A 20,510-nucleotide genomic window follows, 5' to 3' on the forward strand; every position below is an offset into this window, starting at 1 on the left:
CAAAGCTCATACCTAAAACATCCATATTTCATTCAGTGAAAAGTTTATTGGACTCTCACTTAGAACCTTTTTACTTTTATTTTACACACAATTCTAAGAAATTTAGTATAGCATAGGATTAATCTAAATCAAAATCACAGGCTCTCCCATAAATTAGTTCCCATGTCTTAGTTGGTTAGGGACTTAAACTTTGCTAGCCCCCACTTACCTGGAAAATGAGTATTTCACAGAATAGGTATGAGATGTAATCATGCTGTGTACAAATCAGCACAAAAAGCAAGTGTCCTAGAATTTAAATGCAGATATTTTTTCATAGAACCTGGTTACCACATTGTGAACCAACTACTTTATCTGAGCTTCTATCAGGGTAAAAACAAGCCTTTCCAATGCCAAAGAAAAATGGGTTGTTCTGGAATTCTTGAGAGATTGATTATACATCCATCTCCACAGAGAAACTCCCTAGGAGATTTTCAAAGGTAACTATAATTTATAGGGTTGTCTTTTATTCCTAATGTTGATATTCCCCTAAGAATTCAAAATGCATAGCAATCTTAACTGGCACACAGGTAAATAGCTCTTCCTAACTTCATTGCACTGCCTTATATAGCACAGTATAATAATCAATGCTCCTGATGATGAATAAAGTCATCAAGAAAGGGTTAAGTATATGTTTCCTAATGTTCTGACAAGGAAGACAAAGTGAAGAGAAATGTTAAGATCAACCATTTAAAAACTTCTAATTTAAACAACATTTTTTCCCTAGGAAACTTAGAAATTTCAGTTGAGAAACCCATTCATTCAAAACAAAGCTGATCATGATGCCAAAATATATAATCACTATCTTCCCACTCATGTATAAAGATGGTTTAATACTCTGTCTTCAGGACTTGGACTCAAGACTATCAAGGTAACTTTTTTTAGGTGGAAGGAAGCAGTTACCTAAACATATGCCCTTTCATGATCTTTGCTTACTGTACCAAGTTGTTTATCTAGTTTTATTGATTTGTAGGAGCTCTGTACAAAGGCCCTTCATGATATTAAGGATATGAGCCTCAGCTTCTAAATTGTAAATAAATTTCTACAGTTTATCCTTTGCTTTATGGTTACTTTTTTGACAGAGATCTTAAATTTTAGTGTAATGAAATGTGACATACTCTTCTCTTAGATCCCTGAATTGCTCTCATGGAAAGGGAAACTTTTTCCAACCCAAGATGGTTAAAATATCCTCCTATACTTTCTCCTATTCTCTATGTAGCTTTAGTTTCACATTCAAGTCATTAGTCCAATTGTAGCTTATGTTTGCATTAGGCAAGGCAAACAAATTCTCAATAAAACATCTTCTTTGAAAATATAATTCTTTGCCTCTTAATCCATGTAGATAAAAGCATGGATTTTTACATTATGCCTAAGAAAAATAAGTGGAATACATTTTTCATATTATTCTAAGTCATCAAACATTCATCTCTCTTAAGTAAATGTTTTGGTGTTATGATGAGAAGGAAAAGGGAACTAACACTTAGATAATGCCAAAAATGTGCCAAGCACTATCCTGGGTACACTATATCCACCATTTCATCTAATCCTAATGAAGCTGAGAATCAAAGGGGATAATAACTTACCTGCAGGTCATGTAGCTGGAAAACTGGAGAAATGGTTCAAAACCAGTTTGTTCTAACTTCAAAATGTATGTTCTTTCTGCACAACGACATAAAAATGTTACATATAACATGTCTAAGGGATGCATGATTATAATATTTAATGGTTAATGCTACTTTTCCCCAAATGCTATGCAGCCCATGTAATGCTTTGAATAACAGTTACTACCATCATGTTGCATCATAGTATATAAAGAGAAAAAATGATAATATAAATGGAACTCTATTCCTGGTCAGATGAGAGCTGGAAAATGGATTCTTACCTCTTTTTCTAATTCTGTGTGCTGAATTTCTAGCCTGGAACTTAGTACAGAGGTGACATGATATTCCACAAGAGTTCTAGGCAGTTGGGGAATTTTGTACTTCTAGGTATAGTCCCCAGCCTCTAACCACTCATCCAGAATGATTAAGGACCTAGGTATAAACTGCTTTGTGAAGTGAAATCAAAATAAAGTAGATTCTGTTGTTTGTACACATAGCCCAAAAGAAATATTTATGTTAATGTTATGCACTCTAATTTTCCTATTAATATCATGTCAATACAAAAGTTTTATAGCACTTTATTATATGAAAAACATCACCATGTACTTTATCATAATTGATTTCCACCATTACCACATAAAAGGAAAGCAGAACAGGTGTTGTTTCCTCTGCTTTTATAAGGTGGTGTCTGGGCTACTTGCCTAGATCCCAAGGAAGGGAAAGGGATGAATGAAGGAGCAGGGGCTACACTCACTCCTGGGATGCCTAATTCAGTTCTTCCCACCTTGCAATACTCCTTTAAAAAGAAAAGAAAAGAAAAACCTAGCTTTAATTTTAAAAGTCCATGAAAGTCTAATAAAATAGTTTTTAAATGATTTATTTTATTAACATATATGCTCTGTAGCCCTATCCTTTTATAAAAAGAGATACTGTAATCTCTGTCCCTAGAGCTATTTGAGAAGTTAATAGAACAAGCATCTGTCCTTGAGGATTAAAAAAAAAAAAAAAAAAAAAGGCAGGTAGACAAGAAAGTCCACTGGGTTTCATGCTGTGCCAATAATTAATATTCATAAGGGATTTACAACCACTTTCACATCTTTTTGGAAAAGTTCAATTCCTGACACACTGATAGACCTACTATGTACAGAGTTTCTGACGGGTACTAAGAAAATACAGTGGTAAATGAGATGCTTAAAACCAATATTTACTGTGGCTATCTCTGAGAGTGTGGGATTTCAGGGAATTCTTTGGCATAACTCCGTTTCCAAATTTTTACCTAATTTGTATGCATTTGTTTTGGAATAAGAAATAAATAGAAAATGTATGGAAAAGGGTATAGTGTAGTGAGATCTTATTTCTAATAGAATAGGCCTCCCATATTAAGCTCCTTTGAAAATGCTATCCTGCTGAGCTGAAAGAGAGAAAAGCCACACTGATTGCGAAATGACTATGTCCAGGCATTTTCTTGGATAGTTAGAAACATTAATCTTCCTTATTTCTCACCACAACTTCTCAAGGAAAATATTATCCTCGTTTCATAGATATATAAAATGGCTCTTACTGAGATTATATGACTTGCTTTTGGTCATGCAACAAGGTTTCTATATCCCCAGTACAGTACTCTTTTCACATTCCCATGATACCTTTCAATTGTGTAGACAATAGGTTTGTCTATTGCGGGGAATACAGGTCTGACTTATGACTAAAACAGAAAATCATGCGTGAGGTTCCTAGGAGCACCATATTCATTTTGGTTTGTAGTTCTTTAATACACCAAATATCAATTCTTAATGAATTATTCCTAGTTCCGATAAACTATTGCACTGAGTCTATTATATCCAACCAATGGGTCTGCTTGATCAAATTTTCCTGTTAGATAAAACGGAAAAAAAGTCAACTACTTCTTTTAAGCTAATATAGTTCAAACAATTACCTGAAGTGTTCCATAATTGATATTACCTACACGCTTATTACCACCTTGAAATTTTAATTTGTACATTCCAAGGTTAGAAACAAAACATGGAGCAAACAGAAATGTTTCAAGTTGAATGTAGGAATTGTCACTCCGTGAAAGAAAAATTCTAACATCATAAACTAGCAAAACAAGAGTTTTTTAAAAGTCAGCATGTAGTCAGGAATGTTCAGATTAGATTAGTAAGATGCTAAAGATTCCAATATGTACAGAAAGAGTAATACTTATTAAAAAATAAATGATTAGATATTTTTGAGAAGTAAAATTACTTCTAGCCATCAGGAAAATGCTCTTTCTTGGAAAGTTTTAGTGACTGAAATTAGGGACAAACAGGATTTCTGGGGTATCAGTGAGGTTCTGTTGCTTATCTCAATACTGGTTAAATGTTACCCTCGGTTTGTATATTTTCTGGTTATATATCACACAGTTCAATAAACATTTCTAAGAAATGACTTCTAGGAGTGAGGACTAAAACCTTGACTGGTTTTTAATGATGCTTTTTGCATCTTCACACTATAGATTTAAAAAAAAAAAGTCATTAGAAGAGCTTAGGTACAGGGGATATCTATTCATTTGCAAAATAAAAAGACAAAAGAGGGGTGCTTGGATGGTTCAGTCAGTTGGGTGTCTGCATTGGGGTCAGGTCATGATCCTGGGGGTCCTGGGATGGAGGACCCATGAATCAGAGACTGAAGCAGTTCCCTGCTTGGCAGGGAGTCTGCTTCTCCCTCTGCCTCTGCCCCTCACTCTACTTGTATGCATGTTCACTCTCTCTCTCTCAAATAAATAAATGAAATCTTAAAAAAAAAAAAAAGAAAAAGATAAGAGAAAATTTCTTAAAACCATTTCACAAAAGGAAAAAGATTAGTTCTTTTTAGTATTCCATAAGTATTTGATCTGGGATAAGACAGGGTAATCTAAAGTCCTCAGACACAACAGGCCCCGGTCCTACATATGCACATGTGCACAAGTACACTCATACACATACACACATATGCATGCCTTCCAAACCATGTAAATCCATCCCTGAAAATAAGTCTTTGGTCTATAAAGAGTCACTATTGAGCAAGACTCAGACACTTATATTTCTAAGGATTAATTTTAGGACAATTTTTCCTTAGTATCAAATCTGACAAACCAGATTATTTCTAATCCTGACAAGTTCTGTGTTGTAGGACTATTGCTGATCCATGAAACTCTTATTTTTAAAGTCAATTATTTGAACCCCCAATTCTACTGAAAGCCTTTTAGAAGATAATGGTAAAAGAGCACACTTAACTTCAACAGAAGCTTGTAGTTCTCTAACTTTAGAATTCATAAGAATCATCTGGAACATTTGTTGACAACATAGACTTTTAATCTGTATGTCAGAGACCTTGATTCAGTAGACCTGTAGGGGCAGTCCCAGAAATCTATGGTCTCCGGAAGCATGCCAGGTAATTCTGAAACAGACAACCAGCACACCACACCTTAAGAAACACTGCCACTATTAGATCCTCAAATATTTAGTTCCTACCAAACTCTGCATGGGATTTAGAGAGATCACAATACAAGCAGTGTGCATGGACCTGAATAACCAGATGGCTTTCATCCTGAAAATATAATAGTCCATGATTTAACACCATGCTAGAGTAAAACAAGGGAGAAGAGCACAACAGGACAGGTGACTTCACCATGTTCTCTTGGTGAGTTTGACAAGATGTACCCTGGCTGAAGTATTGTACATTTGTAAACTTTGTTCTAGTACTTTCACAAACCTTCATCCTATTAGACACAATAGCTTATGTGAGGGAAAAGGGTACAACTCAGTAAACTTTTATGACACCCTGACCCATGGTTGGCTAAGACCTAACAAAGATTTTGGCTAGCTAGCAGGCAAACTTTCCATTTGGAAACAAGTCCCATTCATGGAAGCTGTAACTCAACCTGTCACAGCAAGTATAAAAGCATTACATCTGGACTGTCCTGGGCTGTCAATCACAGGATGGCTCACTAATTTTCTCAACCCAGAACCTCATCATGCTAGAAGCAGCAGCTACCTTGTTTACCCTCATTCTTAGGCAATCTTTCTCTGCATTATCATTTTGATCATTAATGTGCTTATGTTGACAAGAGCCAAAGAAAATTCAAATGCAACCCAGAAACAACAGAAATGTGTCATCCTGGAATGGACATGTGGTCTGTCCAACCTAGGCACCTGCTTCTCATGATGAGTAATGCCAGATGTTTCAGGGAAAGATATAAGTCTCTATTACACATGTGCTTTATCCAATTGTGCAATGATACATCACAAGGGAGTTTTCTTTTTCTGACCCTGGGTTAACCATCAGTTGCAGCCTAATATTTCAAGACATCAGCCCTTGAACTCATTACCCCTACATCCTTTACAGTACTCTCCTAAGAAATAAAAAAAAAGAAAAAAGAATATTTGAATATTTGTTCAATATGTTTCCTCAAAAACTCTGGACCAAAGCAATTATACTTGTAGACAACATTTTCTGGTTTCCATTACAGAGATGGCTGGATATTTGATATAAGGATAATATTTATTCGATAGAGTAGATAAATGAGAACTAGCTCACATTTGCAAATAACTTGGAGACAAAAATTACTACTGATAATCTTTAAAGTTGGTATTAGGAAAACCTCCCAGAATCTGTATAACTAATAGCATAATTTAGGTAAAATGACAAAAAAAATTACTAGTAACAATTGCAAGAATTATAAACACTAACCATTTCTCTATGATTATATACTCTTGAAAAATTTCAGTAAGAAACATAACAATAGTATGATTTATTCATTTGAACAGATATTTATAGAGCACCTTCACTACTCACTGTGTTAAGGACTAGGGAAGTAGTCATGGGTTTTACCCTTATATGGTCCAAAAGGGGAAATGGACAGTTGTTAGAGAAATAAATAGATAATATAATGACAAACTGAGATATATGTTCTGAAGGAAACCAGCATGGTTATAATAGAGGAAAAACTGGAGGAACCACTATAGAATGGTCATATACATTTTCTTCAAGAGGTGACGTTTAAGCTGAAATGAAAGGTTAAGAAAATAAAGATCAAAAAAAAAATAAAATAAAATAAAAAAATAAAGATCATGCCAGAAGCAGAAGGGGAGCATTTAGAGTAAAGGAAGCAATGACGAAAGTCTTACAGGTAAAACCAAGCTTGGTGTGTTTTAAGAACTGAAAGGAAGGGGCAGTCAGTGTGCCTAGTAGTTGGTAAGAATCACATCTTTTGTAGGACGATGTAGGTTATTATAAAGAATTGGATCTTTACAATAAGTGAGATGGGAAGCCATTAAAGGACTTCAAGTAGTGAAATGGTGTGAATGTATTTACATTTTTTGAAGATCGCATTGGGTACAGGGGGAGAATTAATGGAGGAGGTTAAAGAGTGTGGTTTGTTTGTTAGAAAGTATATGGAAATACCTGTCAATCTGATTAAAATGCATATTCTGGTTCTCCAAATTCAGGGTGGGGCATGAGATTCTGCATTTCTAACAAGCTCCCAATTGATGCAGATGCTACTGGTCTACAGACCACACTCTGAATAGCAAAATATGAGAATACTTTTACCAAAGTCCAAACTTTTGTCTCTTTCAAGATGGTGGCTTGACTTAGGTTGGAAAATGTGGTAATGGAGGAAATTTGACAGATTTGAACTACCTGATTTGCTATAGCATGCTTCTTTACATTGTAGCAGTATAGTATTAAGAAAACCTCTGAAACCAAAATGTATGAAAGTAAAAGTTGATCCAGGAGTTTTTATCTCAACACTGGGTGTGGATGTAGATTACAGCTGAAGAATTAAAGGCAGAGGTGGAAACTTTCAATGAATAGGCCATAGCTTAGCTTTGGTGGGTAGCTTAGAGGGGGTTGAAGGAGGTGGTGAGTGGGATAGAGCTGTTGCCTGGGGCTCAGCCTGACAGCCAGGGAGTTATCATCAGTGCGTCAGTGAGAACAGAAGACTACAGACGGACAAGAAAGAACCTCAAATTCAGAAACTTTGTTCTGCCACATTTTAGCTCTGTGTCTCTGGAAAAAAATCACCTGTCTCATATCTATTTCTTCATTTAATAAAATATGATGCAATGAGATCATGCACATGGAAACATTTAGCATGGCACCTATCATAATAACAAGGTATTAATAAATATCAACCAAGTATGCTTATGCATTTCCATGGGGGACCACTTTTGGCTCTTCTGAACATATAAAAAGAAAAGTGTTTACATAGCTATAGGAGGGTGTGATTTCATATCATGGAGTGTGTCCCTATGCAACCCATGTTGTTTCTGCTCTGGTAAAGATACTTTCTGACAACGAAGTTGGAAAGCCTTTTCTTAGTTAGAGGCAATAAATAAGTATCACCTTTAGATTAAAAAACAGTCCACACTTCTGCAAATGCTTCAAAGGTAATTTCCAATTAAATATAATGTTAATACAGAACGTAAAAACTTATCCAGTCCCTTCACCATACCTGAAAAGCATCCCTAAAAGGTAACGGACTCTTATGTTATCAATACTCTTAGGAAGATTGGCAAAATTGAGACTCTTTCAGGTCACCACCCTGCAGTGGCCATCAAGATTTTTTCTTGATTCGATCTCAGTCTTTTTTTTGTTATATTACCTGTACTAAGAACAAAGCTTGCTGACTTTATCTTTCCTAGTTCAATTTAAAGTCATTTGTCTTACCCACACTTGCAGAGGGAATAGAAAATAGCTGATCCCTTTTCTCTATTACTCAGGTCTGGTGTGAAGTTAGACTGACTTCAATTAAGCCTCTTTTGTAATTAACAGCAAATATTTGCCTACAAGCAAAGTGCCAGAAGTCCCCCCAAAGCTATTTGATCTCTAAGTGGGTAAAACATGACCCCTGTAAACATACTCTGCATCATTAATTCAGAGTGATTCTGGTTTTCCCGGTGATGCAAAGGCAAACTCACTCTTTTCAAATTATAAATACAAAACAATTAGCTTCTTTATAATCTTAAAAGTCATGGGCTTTATGGCTCTCTCAGGATAGGAAAGAATTTATAGAGTACAACTTGTATAGCCCTATGAGTTTATTTACCTGTTGAATACTAGGCCTGAAGTAAATGACCAGGGATCTTCTCCCCAGAACCACTCTATCTATCCCAGGCAACGCAGATGCAGCCTTGGTGCCCACACTCCTTTTATTTCCCTAGAATATTCTCAGACTCTGAAAAAGGGTCTCTGAAATTTCCATTGACAATCCACTCTGATAGAAAAGAAGTAAAAATTTTGGTCATTATCATTGTGCATGCTCCCTCAGGCAACAACTCTAGGCCTCTATAAGAACTTCTCACAAAACATTTCTAAATCAATTCCTCAATTGCACAGAACCTCTCCAACACGGGAAACAATCAGGCATTTCCCACATCTGTGAAACAATCACTGTCTATTTTCACTCACAGGCAGGGTAACATCAAGGAACTAAATATTCTAGCCACACAAACTACCTGAATCCTATAAACCAATCCTTCCCTTCACTTGGTCTCATAATAAATAATGCTAGGATGCCTGGGTGGTTCAGTGGTTGAGTGTCTGCCTTTGGCTCAGGTCATGATCCTGGGGTCCTGGGATTGAGTCCCACATTGGGCTCCCCATAGGGGCCCGGCTTCTCCCTCTACCTATGTCTCTGCCTCTCTCTGTGTCTCTCATTAATAAATAAATTAAAATATTATTTAATAAATAAATAAAGCCAAGTTTTTGGGTTTCAGAGATGAAAAAATCTTTCAAGAATTTATCTCACACCTATACCTCTGAAATGACCTTGATCGGGCTCTACTTCCAATTCACCTCATTTAAATCCATCCTACGCACTGACCCCAAAGAGAGAAATCTAAGAACAGATATGATCATGGTGCTCAGGCAATGGAAGAGCTTGTATTTAACACATCAAAACCATCAATATTCTTGTGACTCACTAAACTGTAAAACCTTTAAGGCAAGGAACAAATCACCTTCATCTCATTAATCCTACAAGCTAACACCAGGCATGGCACTCAATAGATACTTCATAAATGCTTACTGAATGAGTAAATGTTAGTTTTTAAAAATCACAGATTCCCAAAAATGGAGATCTCCAAAAAAGAAAGTGGGGGAATAAACATAGTAAATGACAAAGATGCCAAACTATAGACTTTCTGTCAATCTTTCTTTTGTTCCCCAGAGCAGTTAGAGTAATATCTGAAATAAATACTTTATATCACAACCTTCTGCTACATCCAAAGATTCTGAGATCACCATCACCTCCCAAGTGATATGCAGGGAAATCACATTTCACACCAACAAATTATTACTGAAACAAAGCAAAGCGGTTCTCTAGGTTTTAAGTAGAATGGAATGGAATGATGTTTTCTGAACCCAGTTTCACTAAAATGGATTTCAGTCCAAATCCTTCAATAATTGTAACTCAATACCATCTGCCTGTTTATGCCCACCACACACACATACAGGTTTTTGATACAGTGAATCTTACTTAGATATATGGGGGGTGAAGTTTACTCACCCTTAACTACCATTCCTCCTCAGCTTCCCTAACTGCATTATAATCATAGTCATTACTGCCTTAATGATAGTAATAATGTTTTGTGCTTCTACAGCACTTTTCAGATGATCTCAAAGCATGACTGCATCGTGACTGTAAAAATTAAAAATGTGTGCCTCCTCTGGAATGGTGTTTATAATAAGGGCGGGAGCTCACAGACTTGTCTGACACCCACAAGTCAAAATTATGAGGAGGCTTGTACAGATTTGTTTCTTTTATTTAGCTAGGAAAGGGTGATTTTATGGACACAGGTCAAGACAAGTCTCCAGAGGAGCCCATCAAAGAAGAAAGACCTATTTCTTATCCAACACTCACTGACCTTATCAAACACATTTTATACTGACAAGGAGGAAGAAAAAATTTAATGCTTCCATAGTTTAAATCTGCAAAATGCCTTTCAAGTCATGACAACAAATTGACCAGATGCCCTGTGTAGTCTTGGTATCCAATCTCAAGTCAAACCTGTATGACTTAAACTTCTCATCCTCGTTTCATGTGATGCTTTCATAGCAACCCCCCCCCCAATCTATCACTGCAAGTTCTATATGGCCATTATTATAATTATCTTCCTATAATCTGAGGAAATCACTTAGAAAACACTAGAAAATATAGTGAATCCAATTTACCCTTCATGAGGACCAACCCATCGGTTAGAAGGGTCCTAAGTCATGAGAGGCTAAGACATTTCTGCCCCAGTCTAAGAAATTTCCCTCACCCACACTTACAGAATATACTTAGTAGTTACCAAGTACCCATGTAGTGCTGGGATAAGGCAAAGCAGTGGGAAGAATATGTAGAGATACAGTCTCTGCCTTTGAGGAGCTCATATTCTTTGTAGGCTAGATCCAATGAGAGGGGATAATTGGTCCTGCTTCCCCATGACTGCCCCAAGAAGTTTAGTCTCTACATGGCAACAGAAAGATGAATTTAAGATACAAATGAGATCATATTGCTCACCTGCTCAAAACCCTTTGTGTTGCTTAGCACAGTTAAAATGATATATAAATTCTAACCATGACCTACACAGAGATCCCTGGTTCTCTTGCTGCCTGCCTGTTTCTCCAGTCTCATTCTCTTCCCTGTGAACTTTCAAACTTAAGGCACCCTCACTTGCTTTCTGCTTCTCTAAAAATCTAAGCTTAATCACCTCCAGGATTCCACAGTTACTGCTCCATCCTCTTATAACACTAGTCTAGACCATCATATGACTTGTTCCCTCATTTCATTCAGCTCTCTCCACCAGCCTCAACTTCCCAGAGAAGCCTTCCTTAACCACTCCCTCTAACATGGCTATCCCAACTGTAATAGGTCCACTCTCTCTTTTTAGCCTACTTTATATTTCTTTATCATCCATATCCCTATATGGAATTATAATATATATGTTCATGTGATTGATGGTCACCATTGCTCCTTTCCACTAGAATGTAAATTTCACAGAGGCAGAGATTTTGTTGTGTTCATTACTGTAACCAAACCATCTAGAATAACACTCTTCACATAGTGCCTGCTCAATAAATATTGATAATAAATAAATTTGTCCATACCCACATTTCACCTAACAATACCACTGGATCATCTATTTTCTCCTAGTACCCTAGGGATTCTTTAAGGTCTTCAAGATGGGAAAAGAAAAGGAATGGATCTTTACCTTTTAAACCCAGACATACTCATGTGGGCTGCAAGTTATGTCTATGTTCCCGCAGTCATCCTTTACTGCCCATAATCCCAGTTCTCTCTTTCCTTTACACATTAGGCACTATAATTATGGTTTTATTATTGGGGACTGGCTGTCCAGTCATCAGGAAGCATCCTTCATTGGCATATATTGCCCCATTGACATAGATAGGCCTGATAATTGTGGCTTTTTGTCTATATCTACTCCTATTTATTTTGAGCAGGCTAAATTTTGATGCATTCACCTATCCCAAGGTTTCCCCATAAGAGCAATAACAGGAACTAGATTGTTTTCATAAAGCTTCATGTTTATCTTGTTAGCCCGAAGGGGTCAATTTTTTTAAAAAATCTTGCTTTCTTATAGGGTATTTCAAACTATCAAAGCAAGTTTGTTCTAAGAAAAAGCTACTTAGTTGGATTCACCAAGAGCCTAGCTGCCTACCTACAAACACATACAATTCTTTGTGCAAAATGTTAATGGACAAAATGCAAGGACACAAAAGCTCAAGTCTACCAAATGAACACACAAATCTTAAGATATACCGCATTGGTGCTTTTGAAATTCTGATGGGTTCAAATAAGTCTTGGAGCTTAGTGTAAATGTCTCATTCATAATTGCCCCAATTCTGTATAAAGCTGCCTCTCCAACAAAGAGTATTCCCTCCTTTCCACCCCAGTGCCCAATAAGGATATTGGTTTCCATTGCCAGCAGGCAGCACTCTGTGGCATGTGAGAAAACAGGCTGATAGCATTGTCTTTATACCTCTTTTCTGCTTTATTAATCACTTAGCAGTTGGCTTGATCTCATTGGCTGACAATAATACTAATTCAGAAAATGTTTCCTATCACAAAGAATAAGCCTTTTTTTCTCAGCAGTATTTCATGCCATCACCTGTCTTTCCAGAAAATGAGGTAAAACACTGCAGTATTACCAAAATATTAAGTAAAAGTCATGATGTTGATTTTCTTTTAAAACTGTATTGAGCTGAGCTAAAGAGAATATCAAAAACTGCTTTTCCATTTCTGAACCTAAAAGTGAACCAGAGCTATGTAGCCACCCACCCATCTGTTCATCCATTCACCCATCCCTTTTAACAAGCACTAAACATCTACTCCAGGGCAGACCCTGCTGGAACTGGAACTTTAAGTATTAACAAGATATAGTCCTTGCTCTAAATCAATTATCTACCTTCAACCAAAACTTTTGTCTTCAACAATAATAATAGCTTTTAGGTCCAAACATATGTAGTCTGTGTAGCTTTACACCTACTAATTTTCCTTTCATGACTCTCTACCAAAGCTTTAATTGAATCCACACTACATATCTGTGATGTTGGGATTCTCCTATCTCCTTGTTTAATTATTCATAGTACTTACAAAGTACTTGTTTCTTGGTTTGCCTATTTTTTCCCTTTGCTTTTCTGTTTTGTTTCTTAAATTCCACATATGTGAAATCATATGGTATTTGCCTTTCTCTGATTTATTTCACTTAGCATAATACTCTCTAGCTCCATCCATGTTGTTGCAAATGGTAAGATTTCATTTGATATGACTGAATAACTTTCCTTTATATAAATCATGAACCTCATTTAACAGAAGCAGCAGCAGAACCTCAGGAATGCTGTGTCAGTTGTCCAAGGTTACATATGGTCTTCAGGGTAGAAATGGACATTTCTGAATCCACATAATTGCACCATGGCTTTCAGTTACCAACTGTATTATCTCCTTTTAGTCTTCTTTGGTTGCATACTCTATTGGCAAATATTTGTTAAACATGATGAACTGACTACATGCAAAATATTTGTATTCAATCCTTGCCTGCTTGGTAAATTTCTTCAATTCTGAAGTTGACCAGGTTGTTTATCTCTGATCCCTGAATCTAGAACTAGTTTCCTCTACAGTTTCTAGATTAATACTATTAAATATCATGCAGAATCTGACTTAAATGTCTATTTCACCTCCATTTCAGAAAGGGTCAAAGCTTTTTTCCATTAGTCATATCATTTTTTAAGTTATTTTCTTATTTTGCATAGTAGTTTTTGGCTATAGCACGTTTTTTCCTTGTCCCACCTAGAGAAAAACATAAGTGGATTAGAGGAGAAAGGGCTAAGTCATGTTGCAATTCTTCGGCCGTACTTGAGAAACACAGGTGGATGAGCAGCTAGATGCACCAGGGCCCATGGCAAGTATAAATGGGAGCCATGAATATAGTCATCTATATTCAGGTTACATAGATAGTTTTGTAATTTCTGCCGCTTTTTAACCAGAACCACTTCCCTCATTACCTTCATCTCTCACTTGCTGCTTGTTGAGCTACTTTAAACCCTAGTTCAGAAAGATGGCCCTTGAGATAGAAATGAGATAGAGATGTGAAATCAAAAGCAGATGCTTTAATGTACTGGGGTCATGTCTGGGTCTGGAAATAGAAACAGGGACAGCAGGTTTTTATATTCTCTTGAGCAAATCCCAAGACATTCTTTAAAATGAAGCAGTCAAAAAATATAATTATTTCCATTAGTCAAAGGATACCAGGGCAAGATTTGTCAAATAAGGGACTGCAAGAATTTCTCCAAGTGGAAAGTACCGAGGCAATCATTGTTACCAAGGCATGAGTACCGAGGCAATCCTTGTTACCAAGAACTTTTGTGGGATGTATGCACCCTTCTCCCTCATTTCCAGATGTTATTGGATGAGATGTTAAAGAAAACAAGAATTAGGGACACCTGAGTGGCTCAGCGGTTGAGCGTCTGCCTTCGGCTCAGGGCATGATCCTGGGATCTGGGATCGAGTCCCACATCAGGTTCCTTGCAGGGAGCCTGCTTCTCCCTCTGTGTCTCTGCCTCTCTGTGTGTCTCTCATGTATAAATAAATAAAAGCTTTTAAAAAAGAAAGAAAACAAGAATTAAAAGACATAGACACTGAAAGGAAAAGGGTGGGATAGGTGAAAAGAGGGAGGATAGATGGCATAAAAAAGAACAAGTTTTTTTTAATAAAGATTTTATTTGTTTTTTTATTTATTTGTTTGTTTATTTATTTATTTATTTATTTATGTATGTATGTATGTATGTATGTGAGAGAGAGAATGCACACATGTTTACACATGTTGGGGGGGAGAAGCAGGGGAGAGGGGAGGGAAGGGGAAAGCATCCCAAACAGACTTCATACTGAGCATGGAGCCTGACAAGGGGCTTTATCTCAGGGCCCTGAGATCATGACCTGAGCTAAAAACAAGAGTCAGATGCTTAATTAACTGAGCCACCAGGTGCCCCCAAAAGAAACGTCTTGAAATCAGATAGGCATTAATTTAAATTCTGGCTTTTGCTATGTGTCCTTGCCCAAACTGGCTCATCTCTATAGTGGACACAGTTATATACCATAGGCCAAATGTAAAGATTAAATGAGATGTTGAATGAAAAGAGCCAGCACGGTGTTTGACAGAGCAGACCCTCAATAAAGAGAGGTGGCAGTGACTGGTTTTGTTGTTGTTGTTTGTTTGTTTGTTTGTTTTTTAGAGGAAAAGATTGAAGAAAGTGAGAGAAGAAAAGATGTTCTCATTGAATAGCATGTCATTCTCAAACCAGATTTTTAAGAAATTTCTATTTCTAAAAGTCTACCTGGATAGGCTAGGATCTTTTAAATAAACTGTGATCTGAGCTATTCTGATAATTCTATAGTGTATAGATACAAAGGTAAAGCTACCCAAAATAAAAACTGAAAAAGTTTTTGAGTGTACTGTTCGTTTCAATCAGAATCACTTGTGGAGCTTCTGAAAGAAATCACATCCCCAGTTATGACCTCCATCTAATTTGTTTTCAGTAAGTCTTGGGCAGGGCCTAGGCGTTTGTACTTTTTTAAAAGTTCCACATGTATTCCACACCCAAACAATGTTGTTTTTTGCTGTATAAACACTACATAAAGTTGGGCATTTGAGCAATGTGAGGCTCCTCCTACCACTATCCTAAATCAATACAAAACATCAGCAATGAAATAGGCATTCAACATTGCAATTTTCCTTATCAGATTAAAACCTACAGTTACAAAATATTTTATTTCCTGCATCTATTGGCTCAAACTTCCTCTGTGTTTAAATCTATCTATAAAATCAAGATGTGACCTACAAGAAAGACTATGGAAACACAGTAAACTCTTCCTCTACAATGTACTCCAAGTTTTAACTACCTTCATGGGTCTATATAATGACATTAGTAACTTAATGACATCTACTTCAAATGTGTAGAGAAGCTCACCCTTGAAAATGGGGCAATGACTGTATGTAGCATGTCATGTTCTGAGGAGTAATCAGGATAACATTAAGTAATTTGATATTTTGCTTCAATTTTTTTGGATGCCTCCATCTGCACAAGTTATCGATTGGTGTATGGAAAATGAATTACTTCACTTCCGAATGGGTCATGAAGGAATTAAGGCTATCAATACTAAATGGCTAATAATGTACCAAGTTTCAGTAGAAAACACTTCATTGTCCATTGATCTTGTGGAGTACACTTTTTATTCAAGATTACAGCTTTGATTGCTTAAAAAACCATTATTTCCACCATTCCAAAAGGAAAATAATTACAAGAACACAAAGTGTTTATTCTTATAAAGTTAACCATTTTGCAAAGCTTTGTTTGCAAAACCCAAATGAGCTTATAATGCATTTGTTTTTAAATAGGCAACAGAAAAATTGTTCCAAATAAATTTTAAAATGAAATGCCAGAAACTTGGGAAAATGTACTCAGTGGGCCAAGAAAACAAAAGAATGGATGGTGATGAGAATTTCCCTTCTCTTTCATCAGGTTCCACTTAGCTAAGGTCAGTCATGCAATTGCAGATAAACAAACAAAAGAATTTACATTTAAACATGGTACATTCCTAACAGGACTTCTCAGCACAGGGGAGAGAGGCCATCTTGTTGCTTTCCTACCTCATGTATGCACCAGCTGCTCCTCATCACTTGGGGAGCTAGTAGTGAAGAACACTAGTGACTTATAATTAAAGTGAAGAAATTCCATTCAGATGTAATCATAAAGGGAAATGACAGAGACACAAAAGAAATGCAGAAATTAAAAAAAAAATTTAAACCCACTAAAACCTTAAAGGCCTGAAGTGACCCCACATTATTAAAAAAGAAAAACAAAACAATATATTGGCCTTAAAAGAATTTTCCTTTTGATAGGAAAGCCACATCAATTGAGATGAATTCTGAGAAAAGGCAGCCTTGTTGGTATGAACGGATATCATTTTAATAGCTTAACAATGCAGATCAGATGGTGAAAAAGGAAGGGTGGCCACTCATCAATCCTCTAATTATTTACCTTTTTTTTAGCATGCTGGAAGCTTTTACTGAACACTGAGTTTACTAGATATGCTTAGTCTTACCAAATAAGTTTAAGGAAAAATCACTTTGAGATACCCTGAATACCTTCTGTCTGTCATAAATGTTTAGACACAATGGAAATCTTTATTCAATAAGTTCATTTTATCCCATGGCTCATTTGTGCATTCTCTCTTTCTCTCCCCCAACATCTTCTGTCTTCTCTCTCTCTCCCTCTCTTCTTTGAATAAGGAGAAAAGGTCCAATGTCTTTTTCACTATGTTTCCAAGACACCTACGCAGAAACATACCTCTGTGGTGATGAAACAGATTAATCTTTCATTGAAATAGTCCCTCATATAATTTTTAATCTGAACAGAAATTACAGAAATAATCTAGCCTCATGGGCGTAGTAATGGAGGCAACAGCACCATTCAATATTTATGTGGGCCATCAGTTGAATTAGGACGGGATGGATATATGGCAAAAGAGTTGCCTAATATGGAAGAGTAGAAGAAAACAAAATGATGCATCAACAATATTTGCATGACTTGTTTGCCAAGTTACCAAAGTACTGATCTACTATAGGTATCAGAGCCAAATGCAACCCTTCAGCTCAATTTTTATATTCTCAGACCTGAGTCCCTGACCCTAAATTGACTTGTATCACTGAGGGTAACTTTACATTATAAACAGCTAGTTCTACTATTTGAATAATTTGGAACCTAAAACAATATATTCAATGCACAGAAGTTAATGAAAGTCTATTAAGACTTGCTTACCAGATTCCATCAGCTCTCTTTGTAACAGCACATTCAGAAGCTTTACTCTTCAGAAACAGTGTGAAATAGAGGAAATCACATGAACTGAAGAGCAATGGAGACCCCATTTTAGAAGCTCCACCACAGGCCATGTGATTTAGAAATAATAACATTTACGGAGAAATTAGTATTTGCCAGAAACTGTTTTTAACACTTGACATGTATTAAGTGTAGTCTATATAACAACTGTATGAATTAGATTATGTTATTTTACTGATGTTGAAACAAATACAGAGAGTTTCAAATAGCTGATTAGTGAGAAAGCCAATATTTGAACTCCTGGTGCTAGTTGGTTAAGAATCATGCTCTTATCTCCTCTATGTTATACCATTCTTTAGCATTATTTAATTTGTCTGACTCTAATTTAGGGGAAGGCAAGGATTGTGATGATTACATAATACATAAAATGTCCTTAATGTTTTATAGTTCTACCCTTAAGGAGACTTCTAATTCTAGTCATGAGGAGGTAACATAGACCCGATTTATTCTCCTGCCTTAACAAGAAAACTATCAGGGGGTGAAGGGATATGAAACAATGATATTCAAATATAAAACTGGTAGCATGGGCCCAGTGGTCCCTGAGAAAAATGAAACAAATAAAATGGCCTCTATGATTGCCCCCACCTCTATGATTGCCTTCAGAGTTTCCAGGCTGCAGTACAGAAAAGGAGATCCCAAATAGAACCAGAGGTCTTCCTGAATTGAGGGTACAAGATGTTGGAGTTCAAGGAGGCTAAAAGATCTAGAATTAGTGGGGCAGAGTATCAGAGAGAGTTATGCAGAGAGCAGCCCCCAGAAATCTGAAAAGGGATGCTCTTGAGTTTTTGGCTGAATACTCACATGCATGTGTATGAAAGGAAATTATCCAAAGGTAAGGAAGGAAGAGGTGAACAATTCCTGAAATTCATACAAGGCTGAGAATAGTTCTATTCCAACCACAGTGATTAGAAGGATCTCCTTGTACATGGGGAATTGAGTCCTCCATTGCCTTAGAAGTGGGGATGAATTAGTCTTAGACTACATTGTGTCTGTCCTAATGAAACTTAAAAAGCAAGGCTTAAAAGAATCAGACTGATTCCAAGAACTTTAACTGCAAACGAGAACAAAGCCAAACAAAAATCATCATTCAAGTACATATAGTTCACAATGTTGACATCCCATCAAAAATTACTAGGCATGTAAATAAGGGGAAAACTATGACCCATTTTTAGGAGAAAAATCAATCAATATAAATAGACTCAGAAATAAAAATATGACAAAATTAGTAGATAAGGGTATTAAAACAGCTATGATAAATAAGTTCAAGAAGGCAGAGGGAAAAAACATGAACATGATAAAGAAAAATGGAATATACAAAAAGAACCAAATCTGACATGAAAGAAATGCACTGAATGCAATTGAAAATAGATTAGACATTGCAGAAGAAAAGATCAGTAAACTTGGAAACAGAACAATAGAAAATCCCAAAATAAAGCAAAGACAGGGGAAAAGACTAAAATATGAACAGGCCATAAATGTGGAACAATATCAAATGATTTAACATGCAAATAGAAAATATTTGAAAAATATGACAAAAATTTTCTGAATTTAATAAAAACTATAAACTCACAGATCCTATAATCTCACCACACACCAAACTAGATAAACATTAAGAAAACCAATCTAATGCACATGATATTTAAATCGCTGAAACCAATAATCAAGAGAAAATCTTAAAAACCTTCAGTGAAAAATGCATTACATATAGAAAACTGGAGGTAATAATGACAGCAGACTTCTTTTGAGAAACTATGCAAGCAAGAAGACAATGTACTGACAGCTTTAAAATATTGAAACCAAAACTCTCAACCAAGAATTCTACAACCAGGAAAAATATATATCAAAAATGAAGGTGAATTTCAAACTTTGTCAAATAAAAGAATTTTATTTAAGAATTTATCACTAGAAATTCTTCAGAGGGAAAATAATACCAGATAAAAATTTGAATCTCCACAAAAACATGAAGAGCATTAGGAATAGTAATATATGAGTAAATTTAAAAAACATTTTTTGCATGTTAAATTTCTTTTTTTGAAAGATAATCACTGTTTAGAATAAAATTAATAATAATGTAGTATGGACTTTATAATATATATAAAAGTAAAATGTATGATACTAATGTAAACGATTTGGTTTGGCAGGAGTCACTTAATTTCAGTTTAATGATATGAAAATGAGAGTATTTGTATTAATTCAATCACTTCACTTAAAGCACTTAGCATAGGACCTAGCATATAGTCATTAAGGTTAACTATTGACGTTACATTTATTCCTGTATAATTTGGATTTTTACATGGAAGATAGGTGTATATTATTCAGTGCCATGAAAAGCCATATTGAGGTTGCAGGAAAAGGGAAAATCAGAAATGCTGATCCTTTTTTATTTAAAATTATGAAATTGTGTCCATCATGGTCTTTTTACGTTATTTTTTATTTTTTTAAATACTATATTAACAT

At 35.9% G+C, this 20,510-nt stretch overlaps 1 long non-coding RNA gene across 1 annotated transcript in view; it reads right to left on the reverse strand.

Moving 5' to 3' along the window:
* Positions 1-208: 208 nt before the first annotated feature.
* Positions 209-20,510, reverse strand: part of LOC140639456 (uncharacterized) — a 130,957-nt gene continuing 110,655 nt past the window's right edge. The window contains exons 3-4 of the long non-coding RNA XR_012036168.1: positions 1,620-1,695; positions 209-285 (exon numbers count right to left, since the gene is read on the reverse strand). This is a non-coding gene — a long non-coding RNA (uncharacterized lncRNA). The remainder of the gene's footprint in view (positions 286-1,619; positions 1,696-20,510) is intronic.

The sequence above is a fragment of the Canis lupus genome, chromosome 9 (assembly GCF_048164855.1).
Source record: "Canis lupus baileyi chromosome 9, mCanLup2.hap1, whole genome shotgun sequence".
Classification (NCBI taxonomy): Eukaryota; Metazoa; Chordata; class Mammalia; order Carnivora; family Canidae; genus Canis; species Canis lupus.